Raw genomic sequence first — 23,478 nt, 5'->3', positions numbered from 1 at the left:
TCCTCATGCCTCTCCTCTTCTCTGCTCAAACAGGTACAACCTCACTTTCAGATCTAGTCTATTTTAAGAATATCTAATATACTCTCCACTTACACTTCACCTTCTTCAGTCCATTTTTCTCCTTATAAACAGCAATCTAGCCATATGCAATTTGAGCCTGTCTTTCTTTTTACACAATCCCTGCACTGCTTTTCATCTTCTCTTAAGAGGAAAATTGAAACCTTCTTTATGTTGCTTTCTTGGCAGGTTGGTATGAGGAGATCTGTGTATATTCTGGTTTTACATATATATCCATGCACACATGTCTCTGGGATAAAAGCACAATACATCTTGAAATGTCTTCTGTTTTGATGAACAGGAGATTCTAGGTTATTGTACTGCTTTATATTTTTTATGTGATGATTGATCAAGTGTAGCCACAAGAGAAGACCCAGAAGAGGCTCAGGAAGGCAACATTTGTCATAATCACATGTCTTACAGACAGGATAGAACATGTCACTTGGAGCAGCATGAGAACATCAGGTATCAGGAGGTGGAATGTAGGAGTACCAGAACCTTTATTGGGGCTCCTGAGAGAAGGGCAAGACATGACAGTTTATTTCTTGTCATTTAAAGAACTGTGTCAGGCTCTGAGTGGTAGTCCCTTGTCCCTGGTATCTGGCCATTGGTTAGTTATGCTGGAGGAATAGTACGGTACTTCCTGGAGAATGTTTGTTGCACACTGTTAAAGGCAGCTAGTGAGCAAGTGCTTTGCTGTGTCTAATAACTCACTGGTCTGAAAAAGGTGGAATCTTCCCAACCAGAAAAGTTTCAAAATGTTAAAACATCACAAATAGACAGAAAATGAAAATATAAACAATGCAGTTATTCTTATATTTACCTGTACTCTGTCAAATTTAGACACATTTTCTTAAGGAGAAGGTGAGATAAACTTGTGTCCATTTCTCCTAGAGTTGTGCACTGGTACAGACATGTCCAGGTAAGGGTAGGACAAGTGGGAACATACTTTTCAATTAGATTTCTGAATAAGAATTAATTTGTAGAAAAAAGACCTAATGCTCCGGCATGGAAAGATCTGACCTGTAGTGACTTTCTTTGTGAAATCTCTCATCAACCCAACTCGTTGCCCTTCCTCCGATGGTAGCCATCCATCTCTGGCTCCTTGGCTGTCCTTTGATCTCCATTGCACCTAGCAGTCTGTTTTCTCTGTCTGCAGTGCCTTCTTTTTCTTCAAGCTCAATGTACACCTATCGATCTTTCAAAAACATGCTTAAGTAATTCCTGATCAAGTGAACCCTTTCCTTATATCTCCAGGCAGTTAAGCATATCATTTCCTCTTCTCTGTAAATACCTTGCACTCAATGTACACCTTGCAATGAATGCTGATTTTCTTCCTAAAACCTGTGTAGACAATATTAAATCATCACATTGTCTTTCCTTCTGACAGTTTTTTTTTCTTTCTTCTTTACATGCCTGGACTACGCCTAACATCTACAGTGAGCCAAAGAATTAATTTTTGTTTAAGTGGATTTCTTTCTACTTTTAAAGACAAAGTTAGAGGAAACTTTGATGTTTCCTGTTTTATCTCTGCACTAGCCTCTCTTTGCATGGAGTAAAACATAGAAGGAATTTTACTTATGTGCAATAGTTATATCTCTCAGAACATTGAGAAGTGAGGAGCCTTAACTCAGATAAATAAATTCTCAAGTGATGTAAATCCAGTTATCAGGGGGACAAATGTATTGTTGTAGCAACTTTCTTACCATCATTTCCACTGGACTCTATCATTTATTGCTTCAGAAATCATTATCCTGTGCTCGGTGCCGATAGAATGGCAAATTGAGGAAGATTCCTGAGAATCTATGAACTCTGAAAAACAGTAGATGTCAGGTATAATGAGAAGGGTTTTTCAAGAATAGTGGAAGATTGCCTGAAAGAATCTATACAACTTCACCCTTTGTAATTCTGTACCTGGCAGCCATTGAAAACATTTCCATTAAAAAGAAAATAACCAGTTACAAGCCAGTATTTTGAACCTGTTTTTTTAAACCAGAGGTTTTCCTCTTGTATTGTTAAATCAACCAATTAATAGCAAAAATTTCCAACAACCAGGTTACAAACCGCAGTCCCACATAACTGTGTTTATTTTTTAAATTAAAACTAACTAGGTATATTTTTATCTCAAAGATAGGCCTTAATAACAAAAAAATAGTAGATTTTCACACTGTAGTCACTATCTTTAAAAAGGAGAAAAAGTGCTTTATAGAAGTAGTTTAAGGGATTTGAGACTCCAGTTTTCAGTTTGAACCTGAATTGTGAGAAGTTGACTTCTGTGTTTCCAACGATCACAAGGAAACAATTAAATGTGATAAGTGAGAAGGAATCTGTACAACTGGCCATGCTAATGGGGTGATTTTGGGCTCTGAAGCTTTCCTGAAAACATAGGGTAATGACATTAGTGCTGAGTTCGCCTACCTGTGTCCAAATTACTTCCTGAGGGCAGAGTGGACCTGGATGAAAACCACATTGCGATGAAGAGAAAGTCTGGGATGATTTATGTGTGTGGTCTGCCTTTAAAGTGGGTGGCAGAGGTACAGAAAAAAATTAATGACCTTTCCATGGCTCTTTTATTTTTCTAATTCTATGGAAAGAGCTGTGTTTCACGGAAGTGGAGTGATCAAATAAGGCCTAAAGGAAAGCATAGCAGTGATGATTATAACAATGTTTTTGTAAAGATGAACAAAGAATGCAAAGCTGAGGCATGGCTTCTTCTGGAATTACAGAGCACGTACATATGTGTATACACTGACAGTTATATGGGAAAAATAAGGTAGAGAAAGCCAAATTATAGGAATGCTTCCAAAATGCAATAGTTGGAAAATAATGAAACAGCAGTTATTTAAGAAATGTTCACTTAGTGCTGGATGTGTATAACACTGTTCTTAGTACTTTGTAAATCGAAACTCATTCAATTTTTGTGACAACCCTCTGAGATACGTACTGATGTTATTCAACTTCACTGGACCCAAGAAATTAAGAACTTTGTAGTGCAGGACAGAGTTAGTAAAGGAGGAGGCTGACGCCAGTCATCATACCAGGCTTGAAATATCATGGTAATGAGCTTATCTAGAGAGAGAAAAAAGTGCAGTATGGTGGGAATATACAGCAGAAATTGTAGTTTATATCAATAAAGTGTTTTCTGGAGAGTGTTTTCCACTCTCCAGTCACCTCTGAGTCTTCTCCAGAGTAAGGAAAAGCAAAAGAAAAAGAAAAAGGAAGAGAAGGAACAGCAAAGTAATTGGGATGATCTGTCTAGCTACTTTTTGATTGAGATAATTTTATTAGGGTGGAGGCTCTACTAATAGTGTGAAAAATGTGAGCTGCTTTTAATTAATTTTCATGGACCACAAAGGAACACTGCTTTAACTTTTTCTTGTTGTTGAGCAGCTACCTGAATCCCCAGTCTCAGCAAAGATCCAGGGAAAGGAGAGATGATGTTTACATTTTAGCTCAGTCTGTATATGATTAACATTTTACAGGGCTATTGTAATCCTTCACAGGCAGCACAGTTCTCCGTGATACAGAGTAAGCATAACTTCCTTCAGAGTCAACAGAATTGGTTCAGCATGTTCAGCATTTAGGTAGAAATCCCTATAATTTTACAAACATTCTCTCTACCACCAAGCAAATGATTCTACTCTCAACAGGATCAAAATGTTATTACAAAATGTATTTTTCTTTGGCAACAGTGGAGACCTTTTCTCTTTCATGACCTCTTGCATCTTCTCTGACATTTCATGCAAGTATCTTGTGAAACCAAACACACTAATTTGACATATGGTGAACTACATGCCAGGACATCTTTTGCTTCAGAAGGATCAGGTGCCTAACCTTAACTCTAAAGAATAATCTTGCAGGAATCTCTTGCCACAGGAGGGTTTTCAGACAGTGAGTCACGGTTTCAAGTCATTCCAGTCTGGAGAGTCAGTTAGCAATGTAGTTAGAACACCAAGTTCTTGTCTTTCCTGTTCTTTGTCCCTATAGGTACCTCGATTCTCAGGTTAGTGACCTACTGGATCTAGCTTGTATAAAAATTCAACAAAGTAGCTCTGTGCAACCCAGGATCCTACTGCTACTGCAAAAGTTGAGACTTTCTCAAGGCAGAGTACAAAGACTTTGGAAAGGAAGACACTTGCCCTGTCAGAGTCTCAGAAGGTACAGAGAACCAGTGAAAATCTGTGTCCTCCACTCTCCATTGCAGTGGACTTCTTCAAGGCCTAGGGAAAAGGACTTGGTCTATGGGATGTCCTAACCTCTTGTGCCAGCCTGGATTGAGCTCTAATCTGTGTGAGCAATTCAAACCACAAGCTAAGGACACAACAATGACATGCCAAATTTTGATGTGTGTGTGTGTGTGTGTGTGTGTGTATAATTCTCTGTCGAGTTTATAAACACTGAGAGGAAAGTGAAATGTTATAAATGACTCTTCTACTAAGCCCTGTTCCTAGCATACGGAAGACCTAAGTACCACCCACCAAAGGCCAGACTGACCTACAACACATCCTTTGGGTCAGGTTAGTGTCCTGCTTGCTTGCTTTTCTTATGTATATATTAAGGTATTTAGAAAATAGAGACTTATAAGCAGTAACAAGGACAGTCAGGGATTGCCTTACCATTTAGGAAATACTGTGTCTTTAAAAGTAGATATGCTAGTCCAAGAAAGTTACATCTTCTGTATTAATATTTTTTAGCTCTTAAGAATTAAAGTGAAAGTATCTACAAACCTTTAAGATCATTAATGTTACAACTGCAAGAGAAGATAGGCGTGTCTAATGTTTCCGAATCTCTTTCTTTCCTCTTATCTCCTCTCCCTCCTCCCCACCCCTTCTCCAACCACCCATCTTGACACTGCGACTAATTATCTCCTTGTTTTCGTGATGTAACAGGGAAAAAGTGCTGTTTGGTGTAAGAGTTTGAATTTCTAGCCCGCAGCTTAAAAGTTGTCTGAATTTAGGTAAGCTGCTTAAAAGAAAGGTAGTTTTCATATCTGTACATTTAGTACGGGAATAATTTTCAAGAAAGAATACTATGAGGAACAGATAATACATCCTATAATTCCACTATATTACTTAATGCACAGAAAATGCACTCCCAGAGGCCTTGTCCCTCTTGGATATAAGCAGCATGTACAAACACTGCTCTTTGAAACAAATGGGATCTGATTTAATCAGCATGGTCACTGTCAGGAAAAACCGTGTCCATAAATAAGGCAAATTCAGGAGGTTTGAGGAAAGGACATGGCCTGCTTTCCCATTTCTCTTCCCCTTGTGTTTTCTCATCTTTGATAATTGGGGAATTGTGGCCGAAAGTTGGCACATCTGCTGTATAGTGTACCCACTCCTTACTGGATTATGTAGCATTATCTAAATAAACAAGAGCACAGCAAGTACTTCCTCTCCATAGAGTGCATAGCCAACTGAGTCAGAACACCATTGCTTTGTAACTTGACACACGGGCTGGAAGATCAAACACTAATCCACCTTTCAGCTGCACAACCCAAAATAGAGCTGACTCAGGATGAGGTCCTTTTTTGTGCTGTCTGAAAGACTTTTGGTTGAGCCAAATCATCTTTTTATAAACAATTGAAGAAATTAGTAACAAAGAATGATCTGGCTTCAGCTCTGTTACCAGTTGTGAATGTATATTTCATAGGAATTTAAGATATTATTTGTATTGCATATTAGTACCTAAGTATTACATTTATATGCATTTTATTAACTAATTTATTTATGGTATAAAATTATTATACATGAATATGTATTTTAAAGTATATATTTGCATATGTATTTATTTATGATTTTTTAAAATAATTACTATCATGACAAATGAATGATAGTATGTAACAAGATACAGAGTAACTATGGTTCACTGGCAAAATATCTGCCCAATTCAGAACATAAGGTAGATTTAATTTTATTTTCTTAATCTTTCTTTTTCACCCTATCATCAAATTCTGCTGATTTATCTCATTATGGCCACCATTTCTGTTGAGTACCTAATGTCCAACCTATAAGGTTGCAAATGATTCCCACCTAGATTTTTCACTTTTATTTTCTATACCATGTGTTTCCCAATTGTAAAATGATCTTTCAAAAAGCAAATCAGTTCAGGAAAACTCAACTATAGATTCTGAACCAAGTTAGGGAATTCTCTATCTCTTACCAGGAATGCAGAATCATACTTTCTCAAAATATTATTAATAGAAATTACAATTGACCCAGCTATTCCCCTCATAGGAATATATTCCTAGAAGATATATAGATATCATATTACAGCAATACATGCATATTCATGTTTGTACTAGCACAACTCATAATAGCTAAATCTTGAATGCAGCCTGTATATCAATCAACAGATAAAGAAAATGTATTTATACACAATGAAGCATTTCTTTGTGTAAAGAAGGCTAAATCTGAGTCATTTGTAGGAAAATCGATGCACTTTGAGATCATAATATTAAGTGAAACAAATCACACGCACAAGCTTAAATATCACATGCTTTCTCTTACATGAAAAATCGAAAGTATAAAGAGAGAGCAAAATGAAACATAGATGATAAGAAACAGAGAAATAAGATCTTTTGCAAGAGGAAAAGGGACCAAGAATTGGAGAGAGAGGAAAAGATGCTGTGGGAAAGAAAGTGTAGGAAAAATGAATTAAAATGTGTTGTGTACATATACCGATTCCCCATGAGGAATGTAATCATTATGTATTGCAGACATGTACTAATAAAGATAAAGAGCAAAAAAGCAGCACAGAGCCTTCAGAGTCTCATATGCCCAAGCAGAGCTAGGACCATGTCACTGAGCAATGTATCCTTTTCTCCCCAAGAAAGGTGACTTTAGGGTCTTAGAGACACAGCCTAGGAAAGGAAGAACTTTCCACATGCCCCAGAAGTTTCTGGCACTGGTCTATAAGTAGGCTATCTTGTTTTCTTTCTTTCTTTCTTTCTTTCTTTCTTTCTTTCTTTCTTTCTTTCTGTACTGGGAATCAAACTCAGGACTTTGCTCTTGCAGGCACGTACTTGTGCCGCTGAGCTATATCCCAGACCCAGTAGGCCTTATTTCTTGTGGGCAGACATCAGATAAACCTTTGGCAGGAGACTTTGCCCTTGGTCCATTAGCTCCCTGATATGATTTTGCAATGACAATTGGAAATAGCAGTATCCATGGTCTTAGCACTTCATTTTGTATTATCTTTAGTGCTTAGAGTCTATGTTTTAATCTGTGTCACTCTAGATAAGCTTGTTCTTTTATAAAAATATAACTTTATTAAAATATATTTTATCCATCACAAAATTTACTTAATTCAGGTTTAATTCAGTGATGCTTAGGAGATTTAGTAAGGGAGGCAGCTATTACCATAAACCAGTTTTAGAACATAATTTTTCTACTAATGAAAGACCTCTTCATGCTCTTTTACAGATAATTTTCCTTCCTGCCCAAGCCCTAGGCAATACCAATCTATTCATTTTCTCCTTACATTTGCCTTTTCTGTAAATTTCATACAGATGTGGTCTCCCATATTTGGCTTCTCTCCCTCTGCAAGAGGCCCTGAGGATTCATTCACAACGTAGCATGCCATGAAGAGAAATTCGCTCCACCCCATTGTTAAAGAGTAGTCCACTTTGTGTACCCACAGCCCTTTGTTTACCTGTTCACCAGCTGATGGACATTCATGCTGTTTCTAGTTTTGGACTTTTATGAATGAAACTAATATGAATATTCATGTGCAGATCTTTATGTGACTGAGTTTTTATTTCTGTAGGTTAGAAACTAAGGAGTGGAATTGCTGCTACAAATGGTACATTCCTTTTTTGAGACTGCCAAAAATTGTTTCCAAAGAAATCACATCATTTTACATTCGCATTTGCAAAAGATAAGGGTTTGCATTCCTGCATTTTCTTGTGAACAATTGTTGTAGTTGGGTTTATAACTGTCTAATAGGTATGGCATGTTCTCTGAGTTTTTAATTTTCATTTACCTCACTACTAACAATATTTAGCATCTTTGCATGTACTATCTTATGTATCCTCTTTGGATAAATGTTTATCCATGTCTTTGGCCTACTCTTCAATTGATTTGTTTATTCTTTATTGAGTCCTGAAAGTTCTTTGTAATTTGCAGATAGATATTTCTTTCATGGATATGTACCTTGTGAATATTTTCTCCCAACTGGCTGCTTCCATTTTCATTTTTCACAACTTAGTATTCATTTTTACAGTCACTTATCTTTATGACCAGGAATATTGGCATTCTTTTTAATATAGTCATAGAAACATTATTTGTTCATGTGAGTGATATTTAGCATCTTTATTGATATATAGCTCATTTATCATACAACCCATTTATTTAACCTACACAATTTAATATTTTAGAATATATTTACACAGCTGTAAAACCATCATCACTACCTAATCTGAAAACATATCCTCCCTTACCAAATAACATGATTACCATAAATTTTTGCTCTTTTTCTCTTTTCATCCTCATCTTCCTTCCTTATGCAACCACCAATATATATTATGCATCAATAGATTTTCCTACTTTGGACATTTTGTATCAATTGAATCACATACTATACAGTCGTTCATCACTGGCTTCTCTCACTTACCTTCGTGTTTTCAAGATTCAGTTGTACAGTAGTGCATATCAGTACTTCATTCCTTTTTACTGTCAAATAATAGTCCATTGTGTGAGTGCTTCATATTGTATTTTCATTAACTGATGAGCACTTGCCCAGTTCTCATTTTTATCTGAAATGAATAATGCTTTTTTGGTAGTATTTTTATTTCTCTGGGGAATATAGTTAAGGGTGAAATTACTGGGTAATTTATCTTACATTTTGAGTAACCGCCAAATATTCCAAAGTGTATGCACCTTTTCTCATTCTGCTCATCAATGTTATTGTGGCTCTAATTTCTTTACGTTTTTACCAATACTCATTGTTTCCTGTCTAATGCATATAAATGGGTATCTCATTGTTTTAAGCTCTCTCTACTTGAGAGGGAAACTCAGATAAAATAACTCTTTATTGCTTTGTCTCTTGCAACTCAAATCATTATCAATACTATGAGATGCTGTGAATTCTGCAACAGATAATACTAGGAGAATAAGAGTTAAAGTAGTGGTGATTTTCCAAGGGGCATGTGATGTGCCTTGAAGAACTAAAATGACTAAATAGAAGGTACATTCTATTCCTACCTTTTCTGTACAGGTATCAATAAGAAGCAAAACCAGATGGATGGGTGGACCCCTGGAATCTTCTTTGATGTGCTCCAAGAGTGTGTGTGTCTGTGCCTTTGAGCAATTAGATGGCTGAATTCATTATCTGATGGAAGACTCATTCAAGCACAGAAAGCAGAGCAACTTCTTTGATTCCTGCTCCATATATATATAGTCAGGAAGGCTGCAGGATTCCTGTGCCACTGTGAAACCAACAGGTAAACTTCATGAAGCCAAAATACCCTAGTGAATGTGCGCAGCATATGGCTGAGGTGAAGGCTTCTGCTCAGAAGTTCACATGGATTTCCTCTCAGGCCAGGACTGAGAATGGTTATGGATCCAACAACCTGACAAGTTATTCCTCCTGGGGACAATGTCCTACACATGCTGGGATTTTCGATACAAGATAACTTAGTGATGTCCGTTTGAATTGGAGCCTAGTTCAGATATCTAAGTGAGCCCTTCCTGAATGGAATTACCCAATGTTGGCAATTTTCACGGCCGTTCTCATAGGAAAACCTCCACTTCTTTGAAGGCTGTAGAATCAAAATAGTTGCAAGTTAGTGAATAATTGGAGACAGTCACTGTCCTACTAGAAGATGTTGAGGTGTTTCAGCGTCTAGATGCATTACCTAGTAGACGCATTTTTGAAATAGTCAACTTCCTCTTGTAGTCACTATCTTCTGATTACAGTGAATACACTTGAAATAATGCCACTAAGGGAAGATATAATAATATCATGAAATATTGGAAGTGAATTTCATATTGTCAGTCATCATGGGGACTTAATATGAAAAAAAAAAAATCACTGGAACAACTACACTTATTTCCATCTTTCAGGACCAAACATTTTACCATCTTTCTGTTCAAAGGAGTTGTGATTCTTTTTCTACTATGCTTCTGTCCCTCTCTCTGAACAAACCAGTGGGAAGAGACATTGATCTGTGCGTAGAAAACAAAGTGAAAGGCAAGAACCAGAGGGGAGGGAAACTGAAGTAGAGTCTATGGGACCATAATTTCTCATGTAACTTGATATACTTTGCTGAACTAGTATCAGACTCAGACAGTATTTAATTTTACCAGTGTATCCTCACTTTTCTGAGTCCACATTCTTACTTAGGCGTGTTGTAAGCATTTGCTCTTTAATGACAGGGCATTACTGCTCAGTAATTGTACTGGAAATACATGACACCTCTTAACTTCTCCAAAAGCAGGGCACTCTTCTATAACATGGAAAGAAATTGCTTATTTAAACTGGACATGAGGGAGATTTAACATAAAGGAATAAACATGGCAGTTTTATTCAGTGTTAAGGTTCTGTATGAGACAGAGCTAAATGCTTTTGTGAGAATTAGCTCTTCTTAAGGGGCTGAATTCACTCAAAATGTGAACTAATACGGTAGGAACACATTGCCTGTCATTTTTTACTGCTTGCTGCTTAATTAAAAGGGATGTCAGACACTTCTGAAAAGGCTCTGGTAAATTGTCAAATTGAACAAAAGACAGAAAATTTTAGATAAAAAGCACCTTATGTAAATTATGCCTTCTCTCAGCCCAATTTCTTTTCGTCTTCTAACTACTGTTACAATCATTTTAGGTGACTTTTGTCTGGCATTTAAAAATGAAATGCGATTCTCTTATTCACTCCTTGGCAACATTCCCTGAAATATTCTGTTAAGTGTTTTCAATTATATGCCAGTCCCAGCAGGATCTCAGGGAGAGGTTTTAAAAGGATATCTTATCCAATACATTATATTTGCAGTTTGAATACTATGTTGCAATAAATATAGTTAAATTAAGCAATACTAAAAAATCTCCAAATTTTTAATCGATAAGGTATGTGTGACTGAACATATATCCTAAAAGATTTAGAATTTTAGTCATTTCAAACATTTGGATGAGAAAGACTACTGAATTTATAAGTGGAAAAAAATCACAAAGAACCTAAAATTATCATTGTATCTGGACCTCTGATATTGTTTAATTACATGGATGTACTTGTTACATATAAAATAATTTGCTTACTAGCATTTAATTATCATGAGTAGAAAAATATATAATATATTTGGGGCTAGAGATATTTGATGGAAACTGCAGTAAGAATAAAAGACAGTATTCTTATGTCCTATTGCAGACTTTACATTTTTCCAAGATTTGTGGCCTTTTACATAGAATTAAAGACATTCTATACTCTCATTTTTTTACTTCATAGATGGGGATAGTAGCATAGGTCTTGCCTATCTTTTAAGAATGTCACAGAGTTTAGATGCAAAAATATATACCGAGAGCACTGTGCTCGTGCACACATGCATGTAATCCTTGTCTACTTTTCTTCCAGTTATGTTAGCTCCTACTGCTACTCTTCAAAAAACAGACTTTAGCCAGATCATTATTTTCAACTTTTTTCCAAGTATCTTCAGTATAAAGGTAAAAAAACAACAGACAGACAAACAAACAAATAGAGAACAATATCTGAGTCCAACTGTTTTCGCTTGCTCCAATTTTAACATGTTTCCATGTTTTACTGCATATTTGTAATGTGCTTAGAGATGTAAGACCCAAGATTTCATGAAGTGAAACAAGAAGGGCATGAAAGCAAAAGCTCAGTAACAGAAATCTGAGCTCGAGTTGTGATAATTCACAGCAGATGAATCAGAAAAGTGAGGACTTCTAGAGCATGTCTATCTATTTTAATGATTTGTGAGTTATTTATTATATTAAGAATCATTATGAGATTTTAAATAAAAAAGAAATAAAAATTATAAATGAGCTCTTATAATGTTGCAATCAAGAATTTAAAAACTCTTGCTGGTAAGGTATAAATTATCCAAACAAGTCAACCACTGGCAAATTCCTATTGATAGATTAACAAATCTGGGCATACTATTGCTGGCAAAATACCGTACTTTCTCAGTTAAGAAAAAAAGAACCCTAATCCATTGCTATTTGTTACCAGGGTAAATGCTGTAATAATTCATTGTTCTCTGATTAGTAGCTTTTCAAAAGTGTCATTTCATTCCTTTTTCATGTTTTATCAATTTGAATACCCTCAAAGGACAGCAGTACACCTTCGACACGAATAAGACGATAACAGGATGACAGAATTTTTCTTGAGACCCATTTTTAAAAAGGTACTATATATACTTTGTCAACTTACAGTTTGAGGCCAAATGTATTAGGTTATCATAGTACTATTTAAAATAAAACAGAATAAAATAGTTATGGCCCTTTGGAAAGAGAAGTCTGCATTTGATGATTTTCAAAAATTTATGTTTACATTCAGGGGCACATGACTCCAGTTTAATATCTGTATCTGGCTTTGCAGTTCTCCTTTATGTCTCTCACTGACTTCGATGTTAGGAAGATTGGAGAGCAGTGACATAACATTCATGTTCATTCCTTTGCAGGTCTCAGATCAGACCTCAATTTCCTTTACACCCCAAATGGCTGTAGTGAACACATATCTAATATTTACACATTGTTGATATTTCATATCAATAGGGACATTTCTTTAGGTAGCTTTAAAAGAACCATGCTTCAAGAAAAGCTCCTCTCTAGGGGAAAAGTACTTTACTGAACTGGTGTACACTTAGTGTTCCAGCTGTTTGTAGGTATTCTCACTTTACAGCTTTATAGCTTTGCTTGATAAAAATTGGATCGTCATGTGCTGATATGAGCTTTACTCATTTTTTCAATGCACAGAAGTGAAGAAGAAAGCTATAATTTACAACATCATAGAATCTAACTCCAAGACTTATTTTAAAGTGGCAAAAAGAGATGGAGAAGACTGCTGATATTTATTTATTCATTCATTCATTCATTCATTCATTCATTCCAAGCCGTTTGGAAGACTTCAGTTTGGAGCTAGATAGGATCTGACAGACCATGAAGGTGACTTATTCAGTAGATATTTATTCAATAGCTACTTACTCAGTTCATTCTGTGAACACCAGTAACATGAGACAGGCAAAGTCCCCAGAGTCCCTGTTCTAGTGGGCTTACACTGTCATTCATGTACACTAAAGAAAAGCTTGGGGCTGGGGATTTAGCTCAGCGGCAAAAAGCACTTGCCTGGCAAGCACAAGGTCGTGAGTTCAGTTCCCAGTACCAGAGAAAAACCAAAAAAGAAAAGCTTCTCAGAGGTGTGCTATTGGGCTGCTTCCTTTGAAAGGTGAAGGAAGACTTGCTGACTAGTGAGATCAGCAGGTAGAAAGCTCAGAGAAGAAGAAATGAAGTTGATATACTCGGAGGACAGGACAAGACCAATGTGGCTGTGACCCATGTGAAACTGAAATGAGTGTGCTATGAGTTCAGATGGCAGTTGAAATTGATTTAGTTGTTTTTGCATTAAAAATAAATGAAAGAATAGTAAAATATAATTCAACCGACCCCTCACACTATCCCTGGGATAGTCCCAGCATGCTTTGACTAATTAGGCTGAAGCTACCAGTGGATAAAAATGGACTCAATATGTGCATTGCTCTGTCTGATAGATAGAGCCCTGCTGAGTGATTTAGCAAACTAAAGAAGACAGAAGTAATTTGACCCATGGGCCAAAGATTTTGCAAATATTCAGAACTGAAGAGACCTTTAACAACTTATGTTCTTTAATAACAGGAGAAATAAGCAATATCTAGAAATACTCAGAACTTTCTTTGTAAGGAGAAACTACTCTATTCAACTAAATAGTTTTGTATATTGGAGACAGCATATCAGTTTCTCTTAGGTAGATATTGCTTCTTATTATGGCGTCATGGTTCTCAAATATTCTGAGTCCTGAAAGCTAGGCTTAAAGAGTTGAGGGAAACATTTTGAAATTGTATATGTAAATGCAGTTGAGTACATACTCATGTGTAAAACACCAGAGTGTAGTGGATGGTATGTTTGGGTAGATGCCAGAGTCACAATGCTTGGGTTGAATCCAAGTCTTCCTCTTACTGGAATGTAATGTATGCCAATTGCATTATTTCTCTGTTCTACTGTCTCTTTATTTGAAAACTAGAGTAATGCTACATACCTGATAGCACTGTTTTGATTCTTACACAGTTCAGTGCATATCACAGCTATACAAGAGTGCCTAGAACAGAACTTATATTGTAAAACTGTTACTTGTTATGGGTGTTTTTCTGGGAAGAGAGTTTATACAAGATTCTTTCACCCCCTCATCTCAATGAAGAAAGAACAAATAACTCTCTGAGAACTTCGTGATAGACATTTTAAAGTGATAACAGACTAGTATGTTAAAGTAATTAAAATATCAGTTTGTGCCTGTGATTTCCTTACTGAGGATCTGGTCATTATCCTGACTTTCTTTCAGAACTACTGCAGTTAACATCTTACCTTCCTTTATTAGTCATTCTTTTCATTGCCACATTAAAGATTTTGTTCCAGTATAAATAGTAATAGCTATTTAGCCTTGAAACCTACTTCTAGTGTGGAATTATCTATCATGAAGAAAAAAAAAAATGATTGTTAGTTTAAATAGACTTGTAGAAATAATCTTCAGTTAAAGCAATTATGGTTAAAAATATTTTGTTTTGGCTTTAATAGTCCCTTTCACTAAACTCAGGCTTGGTAACCTTTTGCTAATTCTAAAATACAGAGCGCTTCCTGCCAATAACAAATACCAGACTTGTGCATGTTACCTGGCTAGTACATGCTGACCAGAGGACTTTCCAGAGTTCCAGAGAAAGAAGTATTCCTCTGAGCTTTTCTTTTCCTCTTTGACACTTCTAGGGATGACCAAAAACATGATGACCATTAGAATGTCTTAAGTCTGTGTGACACGTCTCATCTGTATTTTGAGTTGTGTAGTTGTGACAAAGCTACAATAACTGCCTACTGTGTACCACTTCACAGAAGAAAAATGACATAAACTGTGGTCAGCTCTTAATTGTTATTCAAAGTCTGTTTCACTTGTAATGTCAGTGAACTGAAAATCTACGTGTATGTATATATCCAATTTGAGAAGTCAGTGTTAAGTAAGCATTTGTATGCTGGTTTGAGAATTTAGCATTTGTTATCACATTTTCTGTTAAGTGAAGCATTTCATTTTCCACATTATCAAATTATAGATAAATAATTAAGACAAACTCTCTGTAAGCAGGATGATATCTTAATACGAATCCACTTTTCAGAAGGTACTTCTTTTTTTTTTTTTTTTTTTGGTTTTTCTCCAATACTGGGAACTGAACTCACAACCTTGTGCTTGCCAGGAAGGCACTTTGCTATTGAGCTAAATCCCCAGCCCTTCAGAAAGTACTTCTAAGTGGTCTCATATCTGACTCCCCTCTGTTCATCTCTCACGTCTGAATTGCTTTGTCTTCTGGAAAATTTTCCCATGAGTCTGCACTGGGTCAGTCATTCTGAGAGGCATGAACAACAAAGACTTGAGCCAAATCTGTATAATTTATCTAGCTATGAATTAAGGTTACTCTCAACAGGACTCCAAACAGAAGGATGAAGCTACTTCATCATTAGCTTTGACCATGATCATATTGTGGCCCTGGATCCAATCAGCTAAACAAATCCTGAGGATGTCAAGCTCTACCCTGGAAAGCCATGTAGTATCCCCTTAAGTTTCTATATGAACTTTCTCTTTAGATCCAGGGTGATAATCCAGGTAGTGCGGAATATGTGAGTAATTGAACTGGAAGTTTATGCAACCTTTATACAAAGCTTGGTCAGTGAAGTGAGGCTGATTCCTTCCACTGCCAGTGACTGATCAATTTCATTGAAATCAAGGAATCACAAACTTGGCTCCAGGATTTGTAAATGGATACCTAATATTTTAGTTTTTGGGAGGGAAGCAAATTCATGCCTGGCTTCTGATCAAAGGGTACAATGCCAATGACACACTATTTTTTGAAGAGAAAAAGATCCCAGTTGGAATCTTCCAGTGGGATCCGCACGATTGACAGGGCCTCCAAAGTAGCTCACTGGTTGGCTGGTAAGCCTTGACATTCCTGGTTCTCTTCCATTGCCTGAGCTTTCCCATATCCTTTGAAGAACACTGGTCTAATTGGTCCAGTCTTTCTGAACCACCACCTGGGTGGTTCCATCTGCCCCATGCTAGGTGGAGGCAGGAAATATCTAAAGGTGTTTGTCATGAGAGGAAGGGGAATGGAGGCCATCTGCTTTTTCCAATAGACTCTTGGCAATGTTAAAAGGAAAGGCAATGACTTGGAGCACAGAACTCTTGGGTAGTGCCGGCAGACCGTGTAGTCAGTTACACTTAGGCACATGCAGCAGGTTCACACCAGGTCTTCTTTCTCCAGGAAGAAAGAGGTAGGGGTGATTCTGGAAGACAAGAGAGTATTAATGACCCTCTGTTCCTCTGTTTCTTCCAGATCCAAGATGTTCCCTTCCATGTTGCCATATTGTTGTTCTCCCTTGATTATCTCAAAATTGGAGTGCTCCATTTCACAGTTAGTGTAGCTATAATGTCATCTTTTTTTTAATGTTTATCCCCCACCCACACTCAGAACTTTTGTCTGGAGGGCCAGATGCATGACTGGCAAAGACATCTTTGGAAAACATAACCCAATTAATTTTTTTATCTTATTCTTTTTCACCCAGGCTTTCTGCTGAAGAGTGCGTAAACAAGTTTGAACCAGATCTGCTCTTTGTAGAAAGAAAGCTATATAATGCCAAGGAGGGTCAAGACAGACTCCTGTGTTTTCAAAATATATAATCTCCAAATTCTTTCATTCTGATCATTAGGCCAGAAGCAGTTGAAGAACTGAAGTCTTTGTGAGGACAGTGATCATCAGTGATCAACTTGCCTTATGATTTTGTATGGGCCACAATGTGATAAGGGAGGCAGACAGAAATCTTTTCAAGTCAGTCTTGGAAGAGACTGATTCACTGGTCAGTAATACCAGATGCCTGTAAATAGTAGAATGCATTGAACATTCAATACATACTTTGACTATCAGTGGAGTTGATTTTATAGTAAAAGCATGCAAATTGCCCAGACCGTCAAAGATATAAGATATTACTGTTTCAATGGCCACAGTTGTGTAACTGGAGCTACTCCTTGGACAGATATAGCAACACTATGACTTTAAGAAGTTCAACAATGATCAAGCAGAGGTCTTTAGAGGCATCAGGTGTCAGCTGCAGCTACCTGCTCAGAGTGGGTGTGATGCAGCTTCCCTCAGTGTAGGCGAGATGGCTTGGCTTTGGGCAGGATTCACAGTATGGCATTCAATGCTTCTGCATCAGAAATGTTGGGTCCTTCACTCCCAACCAAATCTAGGTTGGTGTCTATGTGCCTATCTGGTACTATGAGGAGTCTAAGCAACAGTCAAGGTGTTCAGTGGCAATGCAAGGTTGATTAGAAGCTTGACTCTGATTAGTCTATTCAGAGAATGGGCCCCCTTGATTTACCAGCTTTTCTTTAGTTGCAGGTGAGGGATAAAGTTTTCCCCTTTGGAGCAGTTGTCACATTTTCACACAATGTAAGGATAGGTCTATGATATGCATATTTTCAAATAGGCCATTTTAATTTGAAAAAGCAAGTCTCTTTGGCCTTTGCCATAGTGTAAGTCTTGGAGTCTGAGTTAATTTGGCCACAAATTGGGAAATCAGATGGAAGAGCTGCAAAGCCTCCAGAGTCAGACATTCTGTCTCAACAAAAACCAAATAAACACCCAAGAGTTGATTTGTGTAAGAAATATGCCTGACAGCCATGTCAAGAAGGTGACAAATCCAGAAGCCCAAGAGCCTGCTAGATGGAGGCTACCTTCTTTTTCCAGTGGCTCCATGAGGAAAATTTATCCCTCGCCTGGGGCTGGTGCTAGGGTTTGGGGGCCTCAATGGCTTGCTGCAGTTTGTTGAACAGCTTTCAGTACAGCCTACAGGTTTGGGTCCCATTGAAAAGGTGCTGACTTGTGAGTTGGTCCACATAAGAGACCAAGTACCACGCACCAGTGAGAGACATATTACTCAAAAATCCCATCAGCTGCTGGGCCTGCTTGATGGTGGTGGAGGACTGAAGAGAAAGCAGTATGATCATTGCATTGAGGGCTGCAAAGCCGGAGTGTTCAGAAGCTTTACTTGGTGAGAAACACCCTAAATTTTACATGTTTGTCATACTATTACAGTCAGGGACATAGAGAAGGAGGCTTCTGGATGACCACCAAGTGGGACGTTAGGTTCATAGGGAAATCTCTGGTTGGAACAGGGTAGAGACACCTATCCTTTAGTACTGTATTCCATCCTGGTACTCTATTCTGCACCAGTCAAGGGAGGTAAAGTGTTGGGTAGTTTATTTACCTGGTTTATTCCCTTGCATATGTGCCCTCCCCAGTCAGAAGACTGTCCTCCGGCACTTAAAGTACAAGAAAATACAGCCATGAAACTTAATTGATCTGCATATCCAGATGAAGAAGGAATTTGAAAAAGTACTGAATTGGTGCAAAGGGCCCATTCACAGGATTATAGTAGCCTCTCAGCCCCACTGTGAACCTCTTACAGACCAAATCAGGTGACTCTGAATGCTTCTGCGCTCAGAGATCAGGCCAGGTGTTTGAGTGTCTTTGCTGCCTGTATTTGATGAATCTTTCACAACTCAGTCCTTCTGTCCTCAGAGCTTCCCAACATACTCAGCCACATTCATTCATGTTTTTTTATTCAGTTCCCCTTGGAGACAGGGAAGCTTTGGCCCCACCCGTACCTATCCTTTTCCTTCAAGAGCTAAGGCCAAGGGAGAGAGAAGTGATCAGAGGCACTGAGGGAGAGAGTAGCTCCGTGGAGGAAGCAAGGCCTCCCTTGTGGCTGCACACAGCTCAGTGAGATGAACTTCCAGTGTATTCTGCCTGCCACCCCCTTCCCCATATTCTGGAGGCTTCTTGATACTTCTCTTCTTGCCTAAAGGAGAATGTACAACTTGAAAGTGCTATTAAGCTTTTGTTTCCCAATCCTCTTTCATATCCCTCAAGTTCTAAACATTTGTTGTTAGGTTGTGCTGCAGGTATCCATGGTTCTCCTCCTCCTTCAACCACTGCTTGAATGCGAGCATTTGCTTCTGGATCCCAGAGGTCTTGTCTGGTCTCTAAGCTATAGCCATTATCTCTCACTTCTAAAAAGTCAGCTTTTGTCAGCATCCCATCCGTCCATGACAGAAGCATCTATATGCGCTGAAGGGGCTAAACTTTCACCATTCTTATAAGCTAACAGCTTAGACTACTGTAGTACATCCATATTAGTGGAGGATATGAGACTCTTGGGTCAGAAATGAAGGGTTTATTTCTTATGACACAGCAGGCAGCATGGGGTTCATGTTTGAGCCAATTCTCATGAGTGTCACAAGAGTGAGGCAGGGCAGCCTGGGTGGGTGCTCACACACAGTGAGTCTGGGTCATGTTTAAAGGACTCCAAGCTTAGGTAACCCCAATTCATTATAAGGTACAGTAAGCCAAGGCATTCAATTCTTACTCCCGAGAGAACCGTTATTTTATTATTCTGGACAGCAAAGAAACTTGTACTCTGCCAGAAAGACAGTCTCTACCTTCTGAGGCTACTCACTGCACAAACAGCCTTGATAATATGACTAACAAAGGACAGTCAGTGACTCTGCTTTCAAAATGTATAGATGTGAGGGCTCCACAGAGCACGGTCTCCTCCATACCTGCTTCACAGTGCCATTGTGAGGGGTAAATGAGATAAAATGAGACAGGTTGATTTATGGAACTTTCCATGCACATTAGCCTTCATTCTCCTCTGTTATTATTTCTGGAAACCAAAGCCTTTTTTCAGAGTATTTTATTTAAAGTGATACAAACGTATTGCTTAACAATCTTTTGTGTAAGAAGCACAACTACATACACATGTAATATTCTGAAGACCAAAAGAATTACGTATGCATAAAGGATGTGAAAATAACATTCAAATCTTAATGTGCAGAAAATTCTACAGCTGGAATAATTGAATAACAAAGAGTTCTTACATTTTTACGCTGTGTATACATTTTAATCTGGTTAAATTTTGCCAGTCATAACAGTTCAAAGTAAACACTTTAATAAATACATAAGTAATATAATAGTAACAAACCTTTTGCTAAAGAATAAAGGAGAATATTTTTTTATTTCCAGACCCCAAGTTTTGTATGGCCTAATACACATTGGTCTGTTATACATATCATGTTTGGGCTTTTCAGCTCGGCAGTTTGTTCAGACCATCTGTTACCCCCATCTTTGACCCAGCCTATCATCTTAGTCATGAGACTTAATCTTTATGTAAATTTAGCAGGAAAAATAGCACCTGTTTTTGCAATGTCACTACTTAAACGCACCTCAATTTTTTTCAGGATGAAGCATTTAAGCACATATAAAAATATAGCAAATAGTCTAACTTGATTTACCTAATCAGCTTCAATAATTATCGATTCGTGGCACTAAGCATACAACACAGACCTTTTCTAACTCTAATTATGTTGAAGCTATTTCCAGATGGTACATTATTTCATCTGTACATACAGTATTTCAGTAGTATTTCTCAAACTTAATGACTGATCCTTAAAGACATAGCTACAATACCTTAATCACACTTAAAACTTGAGAATTTCTCAATTATCATCAAATATCTGGTCAAGTTCACATTTCCCAGATTGCTTTGGGATTTATCTTAATATTTATTTATTTTCTTTAATCACTAATTACTTCGTTACTAGAAAAATTGGGCTTGGAATCTAAATAAAGTTTTTATGTGGAGATCTGAGCATATCAGACCTTGCTGATCCATTTCTCCTCTGCTGGGACATATTCTTTTGTTAGATTATACCTCAGCTATCCTGTGATTTTACGTATCTGAAGTTTTCCTGATTTTTATCCCAGTGGTATTGTTTGTCAAGTGTCTTCATCTCTTGTATCTTTTATGTCTAAAAACCTGGGAAGATCAAATTCAGGTTTGCTTTTCATTTTGTGGTTGGTTTTGGCCGAATGTCTTGTCTTAGTTCCCTACTCATCACTGGAAAAAAAACATGACTACCCCGAATTAAAGGAGGAGAGGATTATTTTGGCTCGCAGGTACAGTCTGAGGTTGGCTGGCTCCAGGCAAGATGTCATGGAGGGCAGGTCACAGAGACAGAGGGGAGTAGCTGGGAGGGAGAGATTTTCTTCCATATCACATACTCAGTGACAGCTCCAGCCAGGCCCCACCTCCTAAAAGCAAGTCAGCTGTTAATTCCTCAGCAGTCTAATCCGCTGATGGATATAGTGTGCCTCCATCCAATTGCAAGAAATTTTCACAGGACACTCCAGAGCTTCAGATCTCAACTGTAGCATGAGCATATAGGTGGGCTGGAGTGCTTCCTCTAAGAGTGTCATTAGAAAGTCATGCAACAAATACTGAAGAAGTGTGGATCAATGCCAGCCTCTGTATTTCATGAGAGTCCTCAACATGGGATTATTGTAAATTTAATATTTCTACAAAGAGGAACTTTCTTTCATCACTTTTGTGTTCCCCTCGGGTACTGATCGTAGAATGGCAGAACAATTTCTTTCACCTCTCCTTCTATTTACTACTTATCGTAATAAAAAATGACCTTTTAGCATCCTCCAAAATTGTTCAAAATTGTTCAGATGTTCAAATTGGCTTTCATGTCATAACAGCTTTGTGCTTACTGAGGGTTCAGTTATTCTAGGCTTGGCTGGTGCAAGTCCATCCGCATTGAGTGCTAGGACATTTCATGAGGAAGCATCTTCCTTATTTGTGTGGTAAGACATTGGCACTCATTTTGTGTATTTCTTGCTGCAGATTTGGAATCAGCCATAACTCCAAGAAGTCTTATAATCCTTTATGGGAAGTAGTATTTATAGGCTCAAATCATGACATTTTTAAGAGGGAAAAAAGAAGCTTTCTAGTTGGTGTCCAGGAGGCCAGCAAAATATTGGATTATGTCTGAAATGAGATAAAAGAAAACAGGAGGAAAAAAAGAGGCTGTCAGAATTTCCCTATGTCTATTAGTACATAATCATAGCTAGTTCCAAAAAACAAACAAAAAAGATTTAAACCAAATTACAGTACATCCATTGTTCCCAATACTAGGGATGGTAGCTTAGTCTGCCTAAGCACACACTTACAACCCCTAAAATTTTCTTACATGTTATCATAGGATCCCCTTTAAAACTGGATTTGCTTTAAGAAGATGCTTAACAAACCAGCCCTGGTTTGCCATTAGTGTGACTGGTTTTATAACGTTCTTCTTCATTTTATTCATGCAGGCTTATTTGAACTGCTGCCCCAGCCTGTTTGAAGCACGGTACTCATCTTTTGGTCTATTTCTATGGGCAGAAACCAAGATAAGGGCTGAAGTGAGCAGAGATGCACTTCCCTCTGCCACAGCCCCAGAGCTGAGGCCACTCTGCACAGCGATCTGCAATCACAGAGCCCAGGGCCGGGCCTGGGCATGCATTCTGATGAGGCTTCTGTGTCAAATGGAATGGAAAGCTGCGGCCAGCTGATGCGTAGCTGGCCTCCTGCCCTCATTTAACATGCAGCACTTTCCTCCTTCCTCATACCATAGTCTATTTATGGATTCTCTTCAGATGGCCTCAGAAAATAAATTTTTGGCTTGTTTCAGAAAACCAGACACAGGAGGAAGAGAGAAAGAAATGTTCAAATTGCCAGCCACAGTTTATCATAGAAATGGTAAATAGAGGAGGTGCTAATTGCAAAAAAGAAAGAAAGAGAGAGACAGAGAGAGAGAGAGAGAAAGGAAGGAAGAAAGAAAGAAAGAAAGACAGACAGAAAGAAAGAAAAAAGAAAAAAAGTTGATCAGGAAGATTTGCTAGAGTGAATTTTGATTTTATTTCCAGTAGATCTCCTCACATGGCTTTGTTTATGCAAATAGACCCCATTTTCAGAAACCGTCTGGCTTCAGAAAATCCGTCAGCAGAGCATAAAAGCAAAGTTGTACGGCAGCAGTTAGCAGACCTGGAAGGGCAGCTGAATGCAGCGAAGGACGCACGCTCGGGCAGCAGGAGAACAGAGGGGCCATTCTTTCCCGGTGCGGCCGGGTGGAGGACACACAGCAGGGCCCGGGAAGACTGAGAACGCCTGGAGGAGGGCATCACCCTGTGCAGAAGAGAGAGCAAAAAATCTCAGGCCACAGTAGCCCCAGGTTTTATACACAAGTGTGCGGAAAAGATAAAAACAAGCCTCATCCTTCCTACTACATTTTTAGTAGCTG

This window comes from Chinchilla lanigera, unplaced genomic scaffold, assembly GCF_000276665.1.
Source record: "Chinchilla lanigera isolate Chin_1 unplaced genomic scaffold, ChiLan1.0 scaffold00082, whole genome shotgun sequence".
Lineage (NCBI taxonomy): Eukaryota > Metazoa > Chordata > Mammalia > Rodentia > Chinchillidae > Chinchilla > Chinchilla lanigera.
The sequence above is the reverse complement of the archived record's forward strand: the minus strand, read 5'-3'. Positions refer to the sequence as shown.